This window comes from Bos taurus, chromosome 9, assembly GCF_002263795.3.
Source record: "Bos taurus isolate L1 Dominette 01449 registration number 42190680 breed Hereford chromosome 9, ARS-UCD2.0, whole genome shotgun sequence".
NCBI lineage: Eukaryota > Metazoa > Chordata > Mammalia > Artiodactyla > Bovidae > Bos > Bos taurus.
This window is the reverse complement of record NC_037336.1, coordinates 82,296,346-82,312,666: the sequence shown is the minus strand read 5'-3', so window position 1 is coordinate 82,312,666 and position 16,321 is coordinate 82,296,346.

Below are 16,321 nucleotides of genomic sequence, written 5' to 3'. Positions count from 1 at the left end.
TCTTTCTATTCTTACTTTATTTAATTTATAATATCCAGGTCCATCCATATTGCTGCAAATGGCATTATTTTATTATTTTTATGACTGAGTAATATTCCATTGTATATATGTACCACATCTTCTTTATCCATCATCTGTTGATCACATGCCACCCATAGGAGACTTTTTCTCTTTCTGCTGCCATCAGAGTCAATGTCAGCCAGCTCCTTGCCTTCGGACCTTCCAGGTGAGAAGCAGACACAGTCTTTGACACCCCAAAGTCTAGGAGGCACAGGTCAAGTTCTCCAAGAACTTTCCCTTCATGCTTTTCTCTCATCTGGGGTAGTCCCTCAATGACAGAGGACCACGTCTTAACGTCTATGTCATGAGAAATGGCAGTTTCCTTCCTAGCTGATATCCCAGCCAACGTCAAGATGGTTTCTTGAGGCCCTCTGGCTTTCTCTTGATATCCTGGAAAGCACCCCTATCAGCTCCCCAGTGTAAAGAGAAGGCCACTGCACAGGCATCCATTTGTTTACTTCAAGGAAACCCTTATCTTGATATAATAGAGCATCCTTTTCAGAATGTGGGGAACTTGCCCTACTGTTCTTAGCTTTGAGGCCTCAGCTATGAGTGAAACAGCAAGAAGAATCTTACCTAACATCCTGTTATACACACCTGCTCTATTCAGAACCCATTCTGTAAAAGTCTTTGTGGGCTTATTTGCCTTCCTTTGTCCATCCATCTAGGTGTCTACCCAGGGTACTCATTCCTGCTGTGTGGCTCACCTTGCTCTACAATTACATGGACTGAAAGTAATGTTTTTGAATGCCATTCATATTCTCTCATGGGTTTCCCAGGTGACGCTAGTGGTAAAGAACCCGCCTGCCAATGCAGGAGATATAAAAGACATGGGTTTGATCCCTGGGTTGGGAAGATCCCCTGGAGGAGGAAATGGCAGCCCACTCCAGCATTCTTGCCTGGAGAATTCCAAGGAGAGAGGAGCCTGGTGGGCTACAGTCCACAGGTTCACAGAGTCGGATAGGACTAACGCAACTTAGCACACACATATTCCCTCAGGGCTACTGGAAAGATCACGGGTCATACCCAGCCTGTGGCACACTCACAAATCTGAAAAAATGAGCCCATTACCCCAAGCTGGAAAACTGGGCTTCTTTCCTTGAAAATCTGGAAAAATGTCCCAGGGATGCTTAGGCTGCTGGCAGAGGTGAGAAAATAAGATCTCAGCACATAAAAATGGTTGTTAAAACAAATATAATAAGCATTCACCAAGGGAAATTCCACTCTGCAGGTGTGTATTAAATACAGGAGAGAGAGGTATCAAGAGAAAGAGCACAGCTAGGGGTAGGGGGTGGTGAGGTAGCATTAAGGCTGGTGAAATGAGAGTTTTAGAGGGAAGTAGAGTGAAGATGAGACGATTTGGCAGGAGGAGGGGCTTGCTTTGCTTTATTTTGTTTTGTTTGGAAACTGTGTGGTCTTTAGGCTTGACCAGAAAAACTTTGTGAGGAAGGAAAAGAGATTCATGTCTCCTTAGATGAGGCACTGCTTAGAAAATAATAAGCCAGAATTTTTTCCTGCCACAACTGGAAGTCCTCAAAAATAAAAAGCTTTTCTAGACCTTTCCACTTCAGGAAACACATTAACTTTCACATGATTTTCTTCTAAAAAAATAATCTCAGCGTCAGAGCAGAATTGGTTGGTAGGGAATTGACCCAGCCTAATATTATTGGCAAGGTCCAGATTCTGTGATGATGTTATTTAAACATTCTCAATAAAATCATACATAGAATTGTAACAGTGATTTTGTTGAATTCCTACTATGTGCAGGGCACAGTGTTGGCAGAAGAGATAATTTAAATAGAATACGTATGCTATGAGCATTAACTCTGGGGGAGCTGTAAAGAAGGAATTTCTTAAAGAAAATTACCTCCACATTACTGTCTTCAGAAATTTCCATGTTGCCTATTTAAGAGACAAAACTTCACCTCTTGATCATTCTAAATCAAGAATTTTGAATACATTTAACACTTAAAAAAAAAAAAAAAGAGGATGCTGGAAAGGAAAAGAAGGAAATGTAGAAAATGATATCAACAAACAGATTCAATAATTTACCATCAGAAGTTTCCTCAGAGCTGCCAGTAAATCTTTTGCAGAGTACATAATTAATATTTATGAGTGAGGCACACTAGGGCCTATATCTGCCATTGCTTGGTAATTCACTTAACTTTATCTAAGGTTCCATTTTCTTAGCGCTAAGGTAGAATCAATTGACCCCAGTCCTTTGGGTAAGAGAGACTGGTTTGGTGTGGAAGAAGAAAATATTTGAAACTCTAGAAAGGTAATCGGAGGCAATTCATCCTTCTTGGATGGCAAAAAGAAACAGATTTGCATCTGGTAGAGATTCTGGTAATTTGATCCAAGTCCAGGAAAAGGTCAAAGGCCCTCAGAATAATGCCATAGTTTATTGTTCTCAAGAAGCAGGCTGACTATTCTTTCTGCCTCAGACATTAGATCTCCTTGATGTCCAAGGGACTCTCAAGAGTCTTTTCCAGTACCACAATTTGAAAGCATCAATTCTCAAACCAGTCAATCCTAAAGGAAATCAACCCTGAATATTCATTGGGAAGACTTGATGTGAAGATTCAACTCATTGGAAGAGACCCTGATGCTGTGAAAGGTTGAAAGCAGGAGGAGAAGGGGGGTGATAGAGGATGAGATGGATGGATGACATCCCAACTCAACGAACATGAGTTTGAGCAAATTGCAGGAGATAGTGAAGGGAAGCCTGGTGTGCTGCAGTCATGCAGACATGACTTAGCAACTAAACAACAGACCTTTGACTGTATTATCCCAGAGAAAGTAATTTGGACTGTAACAATATGTGCCAGCATTCCAGGTAAACTTGTGAGGAAATTCTCTTGGTTCATCTCTGGCAAGGAGACTGAAGTGGACTTGAAGTTTCTATCTCCATCAGCACTGGCAGGACCATGGCCCCTAGTCTGGCCTCTAAATAACTAATGACTGTGCAGACAGGAGCACAGTTTTGAATTAATAATTGGGCTAAGGTTTAGGAAGGTAAAAAGGATGATGGATGCATCTTCATGTAGAAGGTAATGGACATTCTCAAGGAAAGGTGTAGGAGAATGGAGAAAAGACTGACAGGAGAGGCAACAGAGATGAAAGGGATGAAAGAGAGACAGAGTTTTGAATGGTTCACCCTCCTTTTGAAGACCAAGTTCTTAGATAGAGATCACTCTCTTCTGAAATCTGAGCCATTAGAAATCTTCAACCTCCATCATAGTTGAGTATGTGATGGGTTGGAGAAGACAGCAGGATGGTGGCAAGGAGGAGGGTGATGCCCAGGGGGAAAGGACCACCTTCCCCCATGTTGGAAGAGGCTTGATCACAGAGGGAATTGATGAGGAACTCCTCCATCCCAGCCCCAATCCCACCCCGATCCTGGTGTTTTGTAAGCAGGGCCCCCTGTGACCTACAGGCACCCTGGAACTACAGAAAGAGAGAGGCACCATGGGCCCACAAGGCTACCCACCAGAGTTTAGTAAGGAAAAGTCTTCAAGACCAGAATAATAAATTTTCCAAGGTATACTGTGAGTATCAAATGAGACCACTTCAGTAAAAATTCTTTTCACGCCATAAAGTGCTACACAAAAGCACTATTGTATAGCAATATCAACCACATTATCTTGATACAAAGTTATTGGTCTGGCTTCCTGTCTCTAATTCCAAAGTAATCTTTTTTTAATGCCTACAGATTATCATTCTGAGTCGAAAGTCATGTGGATTAAGTATATATTCTTTTCCTTTTCTTTCTTTTTCTTTCCCCCACTTTGGTACATATTCTTTATTAACCAGTTGGCTTGTTCCCAAGGTAGGCTAGGACAGAAGACATTGGAAGCCCAGAGCATAAATAAGAAGGCACTGTGTTTCATTTACTGAGCTGCTTTGGAGCATCTGCTTTGTCCCAGACAATGTGAGAAGTACCAGAGACAAAAATAAGTAAATAAAAGAACAATTTGTACTCTCAGGAGACCTCAGTCTGGAGGAGGAGACACAACAATTCCGCTGAGTTTAGGACAGGATGTGCTAAGACATACAATCACTCTTCCTAGGAATGGGTCAGGGAAAAACACTGTACCCCAAGGAGCTGGCCTTGCTTATGTGGACAACAGGGTCAGCATAACACCCACGCCTATGAAGAGGGAGCTGAAGTTGGTTGCCTGGTGACTGAGACTGGCAGGTCTGCTGTCGCCCAGAACTAGATTACATAATTAGGAATTCTGGGTTGTGGAATTCTGGGTTGTAAGGAACACAAATCCCATCTAGAATATGGTGTGTGAGAATGTGAGCAGCAAAATAATACTAAACATAAAAAAACAAATATCAACCATGCAGAGTGGTTTTGTATGGTTGGTTACCGTTTGGGCTTTCAGTCATGCCACCTGCGTTTGAATTTCGAGTTTTATTCCTACCCACTGTGTGATGTTGGGCAAGTTATTTAACATTCCATGCCTTGGTTTTCCCATATTTTAAATGGGGTTAAAGAAAGTACTTCAAAAAATTATATTGTGGATTGAAGAGAAAAATCCCTGAAAAACTTTTTAAACAGTTCTGGCCAAAAGTGAGAGCTCCATAAATGTTATCATTCATCAGTGTTATGTTTCTATGCTTCAGCAAAAGCTAAATAGTAAGAATTCTTGGGAAGGAAAATCCATCTCAGGCAGGCAAGCCTCATGAAGTCTGGGATATCATGAATTGGTAAGTCACTGAGAATCTGGGCAGTGCTAATGACCACGTTATTTTATTTCCTCCCTCCCCTAAACCCACCTCAGCTATAGATCTATTTGTTTTCACCCATCTTCACCACGAATATGACTCAACTTTTCTCCCTGCAACTGTGTCTACTGCTTCTTTTCTTGACTTCATAGCTTCTGCCTTTCCAGCTTCTGCCTATTCTTGATGTCCCCCTCCTGCTTTCTCTCTATATGGCACTGAACTTCTGCCCCCAGTACTAACCCCACTTGTCTCTGTATTTTACACTCAGATTTCCATTAGTCTCAATGTCCCTGCCAAGCAAAACAGTCCTATTAGCCACTTAATAGGTGCTTGGCGAGTCAGTCTCCCTTGAACCGGGCATATGCTCCTGGGGCTTTCAGTAGCGGCCAGCAGAGGGCGCTGGGTAGCATAGCGCACAGCCACTTGAGTGTAAGGATGCACTTAAGTATGCTTCCTACGGGAGGGCTTAGGCCAGAAGCTCCCAGAAGTGGGCCCTGGCTTCCTAAAGGAATGTGAGGCTTGAACTCTACCTCACCAGTACCTCCAACCATTATCTGTCAGGAAAAGGGAAACAAAAACTTTTTAAAGTGCACAAAATACCCATATCTTCTAAATTTCAAACACAATAATTAACATGGTTGAAGTCATTCATAGCTATCATATCACCTGTATTATAGAACTTGTGTCCTCTTTCATCAAAGAATCTATAATGTTGTTCTGTTAAATTTCTGCCAAACTCTAAAGGATCTAATTTTCTTTTTCAGTAAAATGAGATGATTGCATTCTGTTGATCTTGACAATTGCCAGCTCTGATGCTCTATAATCTATGACTTTTTATAACATGTCCTGCACTGCAGACTACATCTAACATCTGTAGGGTCCATAGTGAGAATACCGATGGAATTCCACACACATAACACAGCATAATATCATAGCACAGAAGTTCTACAAATCAAAGGGAAAAGCAGCTAAATGAAATATGCTTGATAACATACCTTTAAAAAGACCTGGGGGGCTAAATTTGAATTCGGAATTCCTGGACTCCTTAAGAGTTCTGGAATGTGGTAGCACTGGGAGGGCCAGCCCCTGCCTGCCCGGGCCCCCAGCTCACAGCCTGTTTCCTCTTTGTTTCTCATCCCAGGCTGTATCCTGCGTGATGGGGGGCTCGTGCACACACGTGGCCCACCCGCACCTCTAGTCCATATATGCAAGTCCTCCACTCCATCCCCCAAACCTCCGCTCCTCGGCCGTGCCTGGGACTCAGGGTTATGCATACAGCCAGGGGTCTGCTTATAATGGAGAGACTAGGGGGAGGGGTGGCCATTTGAGCAGGGAATTTGGGGATCCCAGGAACTTCACATGTAGTAAAGAAAGGAAGGTGGGGGCTCTAAGTGGGCACATCCTTTGGCCTCCCAAACTCCTCATCTGATAAAGGGGGCTTAACCAGAGTAGTGGAGAAAGCAATGGCACCCCACTCCAGTACTCTTGCCTGGAAAATTCCATGGAGGGAGGAGCCTGGTAGGCTGCAGTCCATGGGGTTGCTAAGAGTCGGACACAACTGAGCAATTTCACTTTGACTTTTCACTTTCATGAATTGGAGGAGGAATGGCAACCCACTCCAGTGTTCTTGCCTGAAGAATCCCAGGGACGGTGGGGCCTGGTGGGCTGCTGTCTATGGGGTCGCACAGAGTCGGACACGACTGAAGCGACTTAGCAGCAGCAGCAGCAACCAGAGTAGGGCCAGAGTAGGACCCTCTAAAGTGTGGATCCCTAGGCAAGAACCACCCTTACCTGTGTCTCAGAGAAGGGTACTTCTCACCATTACTCCCTGGCCCACACCTACCAAATAAACTACCAGGTAACTGTTTTGTCCCTAATTCATTCTTTTGACCTTGAAATTCTACACAACTAACCTAATAAAAGGATAAATAGAAACAGTTTAGGGAATAATGGACTTATTTGATAAACTTTTCTTTGCATTCCACTGTGTTCAAAAATGCCAGAAAGAAACTTCCTTTGTCTTTACAGTGATAAAGGATTCTTTAAGTTCCCAATCTAATCCCCCTTAAGTCTGACCTTGTAGGTTTCATGAGGCACTCTCACTTTATAGATTTCTGAGTCACAAATTTCAGAAATACAGCACAATAAGACAAAAAGAGATGACATGGTTTGACCACAGTAATTTGGAAGTCATCACATGGGGCTCAAACCAACTCTGACCAACTCCAAAGTCCAGATCCCCAGCTATTCTCAATTCCCATGAAATGAAATATGTTCAAATGACCCCTGGCCACATTCCACCTTATTGGCATAAGTCAAATCATCTGAAAACATTTTAATTTTTCAAAGTAATATGTTTTATGCACAACTGAATTCCTGTGTCATGCATGAATGCAGAATGAAAAGAACTATGTCTTTAAATTCAAATCAATGGAGACTGCTCCAGGACAATAAATCCATTTATTATAGAGTGAAATGAAAATCAGTGGAGCCAAGGGAACAAATAAAGCCTGCTCTCTCTCGGTACAACCTTAAAATCCAACTGAGTCCAACCAAATATACATACACATATACCCACACACCCACCCACCCCCCCCCCACACACACACACACAGTACTTTTATCCATCATGGTGCAGGCTATTGTTGAACTTCTCTGAACTAAATAATGGAATTTCTACTTCTAAAAAATTAACTGCCCATTAAAAGAGAAAATGTTATATTCACTAATGCCACCCCTGGATAAAGAACAACTTTTTTCTAATCGCCAGAATTACTGCAGTTTTGAAATTCTTCAGTTCTGCAATGGCAAGGTTCTTCGCTTTCTGGGCAGAGTTACAGATGAGCCCTGTCCTCACTTGGCTATAAGCCACTCCCTCAGCAGGCCTTCAGGTCCCCTTGTCAGGGAGCTTGGTGCCCTCTCCAGAGGATGCTTGCCCTCTTCTTTGACAACAGTAATTTAAACCCTTAATACGTAAATTTCTAAAAGAGATTTGTTAAAATATATTTAATAAATATCTATTGTGTGCCTTTCTTGTGATTAGCACTATTCTGGCTCTGAGAACAAAGCAATGAAAAAAACAGACAAAAACCTTACCTTCATGGAATGTACATTCTGGTGACGGGACACAAAGAATAACAAAATAAATAAGATAGATGAGTAGTAGATGGTGAGAGGTGCTATGAAGAGAATCTGCTTACAATGCCCTAGTTATTAATACAAGCTATAATAGAACAGCTTTATCTTTCTAGAATTACAGTCCCTACATCAGGCTAGGTAGCCAGTAAAAGTAACGTATTAATAAAATAAAAGTTATCCTTCCATAGGGAGTTGTTTGGGATGAGAGAATAACACACACAGGTATATATATACACACACAGGGATACACACACACACATACCCCTATTACAACTTGCATCTCAGACTCTATAAAAATCCTTGATTCTTAGACATGAAAAAAAAAACCAGTGAATTTGATTTTGGGGTCTTTTTCTCCTAAGTTTAGGACAAATAAACCTCATCACTGTGGAATACCATAGGAGACATGGTTAAAAATATAGAAATTATTACATCTCTTAAATTTATGACAAGTATTCCAACAAATAGAACTCCTGAAATTTGATAACTTACTTTGTTGGAATATTTTGGCATTTAATTTAAGAGGAAAGAAATAAGAGAAAATAAAGGTATACTAGTAATTAAGGATCCCAAAAAAGTGAAATTTTCAGATGATGTCCTTGGGTCTGTAAACATGTATCCCAATCTTTCATGGTTTCTGTATTTGCAACCATAATTTTAGAAAATGAAAACAAATATTCATGGCATGGAGGCATGGGAAAATCCCCCAGTGTTCAAGAGAAATAGGATTATTTACACAGTATTGAATTTACTAAATATGGAGACTGCTCAGTTTCAGCTCAGTTCAGTCACTCGCTCATGTCCAAATTTGTGACCCCATGAACCACAGCACACCAGGCCTCCCTGTCTATCACCAGCTCCCAGAGCCTACTCAAACTTATGTCCATTAAGTCAGTGATGCCATCCAACCATCTCATCTTCTGACGTCCCCTTCTCTTCCTGCCTTCAATCTTTCCCAGCGTCAGGGTCTTTTCTAAGGAGTCAGTTCTTCATATCAGGTGGCCAAAGTATTGCAGTTTCAGCTTCAGCATCAATCCTTCCAATGAATATTCCGGTCTGATTTCCTTTAGGATGGACTGGTTTGATCTCCTTGCAGTCCAAGGGACTCTCAAGAGTCTTCTCCAACGCCACAGTTCAAAAGCATCAATTCTTTGGTGCTCAGCTTTCTTTAGAGTCCAGCTATTACATCCATACATGACTACTGGAAAACCATAGCTTTGACTAGATGGACCTTTGTTGGCAAAGTAATGTCTCTGCTTTTTAATATGCTGTCTAGGTTGATCATAGCTTTTCTTCCAAGGAGCAAGTATCTTTTAATTTCATGGCTGCAGTCACCATCTACAGTGATTTTGGAGCCCACAAAAATAAAGTCTCTCACTGTTTGCATTGTTTCCCCATCTATTTTCCATGAAGTGATATGACCAGATGCCATGATCTTCGTTTTCTGAATGTTGAGCTTTAAGTCTACTTTTTCACTCTCCTCTTTCACTTTCATCAAGAGGCTCTTTAGTTCTTCTTTGCTTTCTGCCATAAAGGTGGTGTCATCTGCATATTTGAGGTCATTGATATTTCTCCCGGCAATCTTGATTCCAGCTGTTTTTCATCCAGCATGGCATTTTGCATGATGTACTCTGCATATAAGTTAAATAAGCAGGGTGACAATATACAGCCTTGGTGTACTCCTTTCCCTATTTGGAACCAGTCTGTTGTTCCATGTTAAGTTCTAACTTGACCTGCATACAGATTTCTCAGGAAGCAGGTAAGGTGGTCTGGTATTCCCATTTCTTTAAGAATTTTCCACAGTCTGTTGTGATCCACACAGTCAAAGCCTTTGGCATAGTCAATAAAGCAGAATGGAGACTGTACATGTTCATATTAGAAAGAGCTCTACCTAATGTTAATATAGCAACAAACACTCATATTTATACATTTATAAGCATATAAAATATCATAATCTGTATCATGTGTCTTCTTTCCAACTCAAGTATAAAAAGAGCTCTTCACAAATATTGTAGAGGTCCTGAACTCTAAGATGGCAAGAGAGGGCTCTCTTCACAAAAGGGAGCCTTGAATCTCTGAGCAGTGAGATGCAGCACATCCCTGAGACTTTCTTTTCCTGGAGTTGGAATAGTTCTGTCTTTATTGAACTTAGGAATGGATGCTCTTCTACTCAGAATTCTAAAAGGCTGAGCAACCAGAGCACTAGGTATGAACCTAAACGAATTAGCCTTGTCACAAGCATCCTTCAACGACCAGGAGAACTAAGCCCAAACCCTCTTTGAGAAAGCGGTAGCTTTTAAACCTTTGTCTTCCATACTGTGTTGTGGACAAGGAACAGATCTGCTTTGGGAATATTCTGATGCTCTGTCCTCTGTAGTGTCACTGAGAAATGTACCAGAGCACATCCAAGACCATTCAGAGGAAGAAAAGTGAATCCATAAAGAGGTCTGCCAACTGCAATGCTCTGATGGATGAGGCAAGAGGGAAACATCTTTCAGCTTTCCCTGAAATGGTGATTGGTTTACTCTCTGAAGCGTGAGGGCTGAGTTCCTTATGATACCATTTCTGCTAGAATTCTGCTGTTGCCTTTTTACATCCAAAAAGTTCCCTTTGTTAAACTTAAAATATTTGTCTTAAAAGTATATGCCAGCAATGCAGGTTCATTATACAAGAATCCCAGCATGAGACTGAAATGATTAAGGTCATGGTTATAAGCCATTTAAGGTTGTGGTTATAAACCATTCAATCTTCGAAAAGTATTTCTTGACCACTTGCTTTGTGCCAGACCCTGCACAGGAATTGAACAGAGCAGTGTCTGCAGTGGAAATAGCTCCTGGCGTCATGGAGTCTGGAGTCTAACAAAAAAGAAGACAGCTGAATAATTACCACTCAAATGATGGTTATAAAAAATATATAAGATACAGTGGGCTTCCCTGGGGGCTCAGTGGTAAAGAATCCACCTGCAGTGCCGATGTGGGCTCAATCCTTGGGTCCGGAAGATCCCCTGGAGAAGGAAATGGCAACCACTCTAGTATTCTTACCTGGAAAATCCCATGGACAGAAGAGTCTGGCAGGCTACAGTCCATGGGGTCGCAAGAGCTGGACATGACTTAGCAATGAAATAACACAACAACAACACATAAGGTGCAAATAACAGAATTTTGGGGACCCTACCTTTGGAAATATCAGGCAAGATGTTTCCTCCCAAAGTGACATTAAAGCTGAAATGTGAAGGAGTGAAAACTGGTCCTATGAGTACAGAGGAAAGGGTGTTTCAGGGAGAGAAACTCCAGAAAGAGGGATGAGCAGCCTTCCAATTCACAGAACGTCGAGCTCAGTGTGACTGGTGCACTCTGAGCAAAGTGTGGTGGCAGAAAATGACCAATGGACATAAGTCAGACTCTTTATGACCCCGGTGGCTGTTGAAATATGACCATTTCCTCAGGGGCACTAGGAGACTTTGAAGGATTTAAGAAAGAGAATTAAATGACTAGATTTTAATATTTTCAAAGATTGCTCTTGGGGAGGGAGGTCAGAGGGAGGTTCAGAAGGGAGGGGACATGAGTGTACCTATGGCTGATTCTTGTTGATGTTTGACATAAAACAACAAAATTCTGTAAAGCAATTATCCTTAAATTAAAAAGCAAATCAATTAAAAAAAAAAGATTGCTCTGTGCTCAGTCTGAGGTTTGTCCTCAAATGTGTAGAAAGAACACACAAGTCTCTTCTCTGGGCAGAAAATGCAGGCTAAATGCCAACCTATAAGGATATATTGGGCAAATGTGCTTACAGCAGGGCAACCCACCCTCACTGTTAGAACAACTTCCAAACACATGCTCCTATGACCATACGCAGACTCATGGCCTGGCACATCTCAGTTTCTCACAAAAACAGAAATCTTAACGTGCCTTTCATTGACATTGACCAAACTATAGGTGCAATAAAGTTCTCCTTGAAGGTTTTAAAGGCCCATCCTGTAACTCAGGTCATAGCCTAATTTGCAAATAACTCTGTCAAAACTCAGACACCAATACATCGTCAAAGAGACTCTATTCCTCTGCCTCACTATTTGCACCAGGAAATCAACTGATCTTTGGTTTACATCCCAGTCTAGGATTGCTGATTTCTCCCAACTTCAGAGGTGGGTGTTTAGTTCTAGCATTAGTTACAAAGCGTGTTTGGGAAAATCATGTTGGGCTAAGGAAGGAAATGATCTTCTTTTCCTTCCTTTGACTCTCTGCATCCTTTCTCATCCTTTTTTCTGGAGTCAGTAGCTTAGGAAAGGGTCTCAGGCCATTTCAGATTTGGTTACTACCTGCATGCTCCATCATCAGTCTCAAATATGTGGTTGTCAATCTACAGTGGCCACATGTAAGCATGTTGGATTCCATCTAGAACCAACCAGCACAACTTCCTGAACACCTGAGAACAAAGGGCTGTGTTATGTCTTTAGAAGTGTAAATGTCCTAAAAGAGTGGTTCATCAAGTGTGAGGTCCACATGTTCTCTTGGATCCTAAGATCAGGGTGATGAGACAGAGGTTGGCTGAGCTCTCATTCAAGTAGTTCGCCTCTGTATCATAAGGCCCATAGGGAGACCAAGTCTAAACTCCCTTCTGGCTCCAGGATTCGGCCAACCTCCTGCTTTAGGCATTTTTATTTTATCAGATAAGAGAAAACTTTGAGTGGATGGTTTTTGAGACATCAGAACTTTGGAACTGATATTCATCAGAGTTTCACATGGTTGAACAGTGAGAAGGCCATTGGATGTGAAGAGGAGCGAACAAGAAGAGTAGTAGGATTTTAAGAGAAATCTAGTGAGAAGCCAGATTATTCAGATCTTGGAGGCCAGTGTAAGGACTTCAGCTTTTACTGAAGATGAAGTAAGGAATCACTGCAAGCTCTTGAGCAAAGGAGTGAGATGATCAGGATGACATTAAAATTGGCCACTTGTGGACTGAGAAGGGGGAAAGGGACGAGATAAGAACAAGTTAGAAATAACTGAAATAATTGTAATGAGAATGGATGGTGACTTAGGTCAGAGAGATGGTTGTGAAGAAATAAGAAATGACTGAATACTTTTCGGTCTTTCTGTGTCTATCAATCCAGTGTAGATATTACCTCAGGTTAGCAAATAATAAAATTATAAAATAAAGTAAAATAGAATTATAAGATGTTTGCTGATAGCTCTAGGCCATGATGATATAAAATTCTGAATAACATAGTCAAAGGTTCACACCACAGAGTGTCTAAGATTCAATTTTAATGGTGTGATCACCTGACTGATCCTTTGACCCTCTCAGCTGAGGAAGTAAGAGTTTGGGGAGATTGGGTTTGACCACAAAGGACAACAGAGAAAGAGAGAGACAGATGGACAGACAGACAGGCAGACAGAAGCAAAGACTGCAGAAGTTGTGAGACTTCAGTGCGAATGTCTATATGGTCATTCGCTTCCCACAATTTGACTGTCCTTCACGGTCACCAGGCACTCTCCTAGTCCACAGTGATGTTATTGCTCTACGTGTAAACCAGAGACACAGCAAAGGATAGAAGCACAATGCAGGTACCATTAATCTGGGCCTGGTCACACTCCAAGTGAGGTCTAGAATCCTGGGAGAAAATGTAGCATTGAGAGAACCCAGCACCGTTCTACTCCCTGGAGGAGTGCGTTGTCTGGCTCCTGAGAAGAGCCAGGCTTATTGTTCTCATTTCTTTCTCCTTAGTATGACAAAGGCCTCTGCTCTCTGTGGAGTCACTTTTCTTTGTGCCTTATTCTCCTGGAAAACATACTCCTTCAATCATTCCCACTTTTAGAAAGTCTCTTCTGAAAGTCAAAGGGTGTTTCTCTCGACTAGCTCAGACAGAGTTTCCACGTGCTGCAGCTCTGTCGAGATGGGAGGACTTTTCTCCCATGTGCTGGGTCACCGAACACCCTCTCTGGTGGATTTAATCTAACTCAGTCCACCGAGGCCCCTAAACTGGCCAGTTGGTTGTCATCGCTAGTTAAAGGGAACATTTTAAAGTCATTCCATGAATGATTCACAGACATATCTCAATGTCCTTTGTGTTTGCAATGGCATTCGCAAAAGCAAATGTACTTGAAAACTGTCCCACAGCTACCAGGAACTACTTCAATCAATATTTGCTTTTTTCTCCTTGTCCTTAGCCCTGTCAGGTCACCTTATCCTTGAATTCTGGAAGATTTTTCTCCTTTTTCTCATAATTTACTTCTAAGTTAGTCATCCCTTCACCATTTCCCCCCTAAACTCCATGATTTCTGTTCTATTATTTCTATGCCCCTTAATCCTTCGTATCATTCCAAACCATTCACCTGAGGTGACTGTGTCATAGTTGGCCATCATTAATGTCTTTCACAAAATGATCTCCAAAATTATTTTAAATCTCCCGTCACCGACTCTAAAGCCAGTGAACCAAGCCCATGAAAAGCTATTAATCAACTGAAGACACATTTCTGAAAACCATCACCAACTGGGGTGCCACAAGTTTTTCACAGTCATAAGCCAGAAGCAAAACAATCATTCGGCATCAAGGTTAACATTTTATTACTGCACTTTCCCTCAAGGATTCTTTTAAGATTCCAGCCTGCTCATATTAAATGCTGGAAGACAGTAGCAGTTAGAAGGAAGCTTCCATTGCTTGCTTAGCATCCCATGTCTCCCAGTAGGTGGCTCCACAGCGTGAGAAAGAGTGCATTATCTCCTTTCGTGACGCTGCCTCTTGACTCACTTCTGCTTGGACTGACAGAGATCAGTGCACTGGGCCTCCCCTTTCACTGACCCAGTTTTCCCTGTTGCTGAGAAGAAATAGCACAGTGCTTTGGTACCCAAATTGTACCTCAAATAAAGGGAAATGTGTGCTTCAAGAATTAAGACTTTCTGGTTTGCTTCTTGATGTTTGGGGAAGATGCCAAGGCCAGGTACAGAATTGTCCATGCAAGGGAAGCTCAAATACTTTGCTAAAAAGATATACCTCATCAGCATCATGTGTGTTGAGAATATAGAATCTGTGTCTTCACAGTTTCAAAAGAATGGTGGGGCAAGAAAGAAAGGAATGATCACATGGAAAGGACTTAACCTTCAGAAGGCTGTTTTATTACTAATGATGTGTATTAAAAACATAAACTATCCTGAATTGTCAGTTCTTTAAAAGAGTACCTGACATCCCTACTTTAGATTATACTTCTAACAATTCTACAAAATCAGTAAGAGAGACCAAAATAATAACAAATGACTTTTTCCCTGCATCAGCCAGGGATTTTTCTGTCGCAGAATTTGATCTTTAGATTTCTAGAGCTTTGGGCTATGGCTTTATCAACCATACCAATGAGATTTCCAGGTTCTAAAGAAGGAGCAGGTCGAAAATAAGCCTACATGACAGGCTAATAGTTTGTGAAAGATAAGCACCAGATAAAAGGCATGGGTTACAGGAGGACAGTCACCAGAGAAAGAGGCAATGGAGGCAAACAAGTGAGGGTGAGAAGCTAATTAAGGAAGGCGATTTCTTCTTCCATTACTGAGCCCAGAAGGCCCTTCAAGTTTACTAAAAAAAAAAAATCAATGGACCTTTATCCGCAAAGTACACATTCAGCATTCTGACCAATCCCTGCTTCCTGCATTCTACTTCACGTTGAACTGAAGTCTGGAAACTATTTCTTTGTGCTGTGGTACCACTGGTCTCTGGAGCACAGTGCACACGTGTCCAGTTAAAGCACAAATCTTCAGGGTCAGAATCAGTCACGTCACTTGTAGACTCCAAATGCATTCTATTGCTGAGAAACTTAAGGGGGGTTAGCAATTGGTCCAAGATCACACAGTTGCTAGGCAGAAGGGTGAGATTTAGGACCAGCTCGAGATGGTTGCAAGTCTGTTGTGTAGTACTATGCCTCATGTAAAAGGTGATCAGTCAATATCCTTTGATGGACTAGATGGTAAGACAGTAAATAAAGTTAAAAAAAATTTAAATCTAAACATGCCACCAAGTTGAGAAGAATATTTCCATATTTCATGTTCTAATTTCCTTAAAAGGACATAGGAAGGGATTCCACGAGGAGCAAGCACTTCTTTCTAATTCATCAGAAATTAGAAATTTCCTTTTGTAGTCATTGAAACTCACATGCTTTTGTTTCTCTGAAAAAAAGGAAGACATAACACCAAACATTAGGTTATGCTTCTTAATTAGTTTAGAACCTTAGATGACAACACTATGTCAAACATTAGAATAGTAACTAGAATTTTAGGACATATATTCCAAAATTCTTGATTATTTATTTTAAAAATAAATAAATAGGGAAAACAATCATGGATGTGGCCTCTCCCACTTAAACCGGCTCTCTTGAGGATCACTGAAGAGTCTCAGCACAAAGATCCAGAG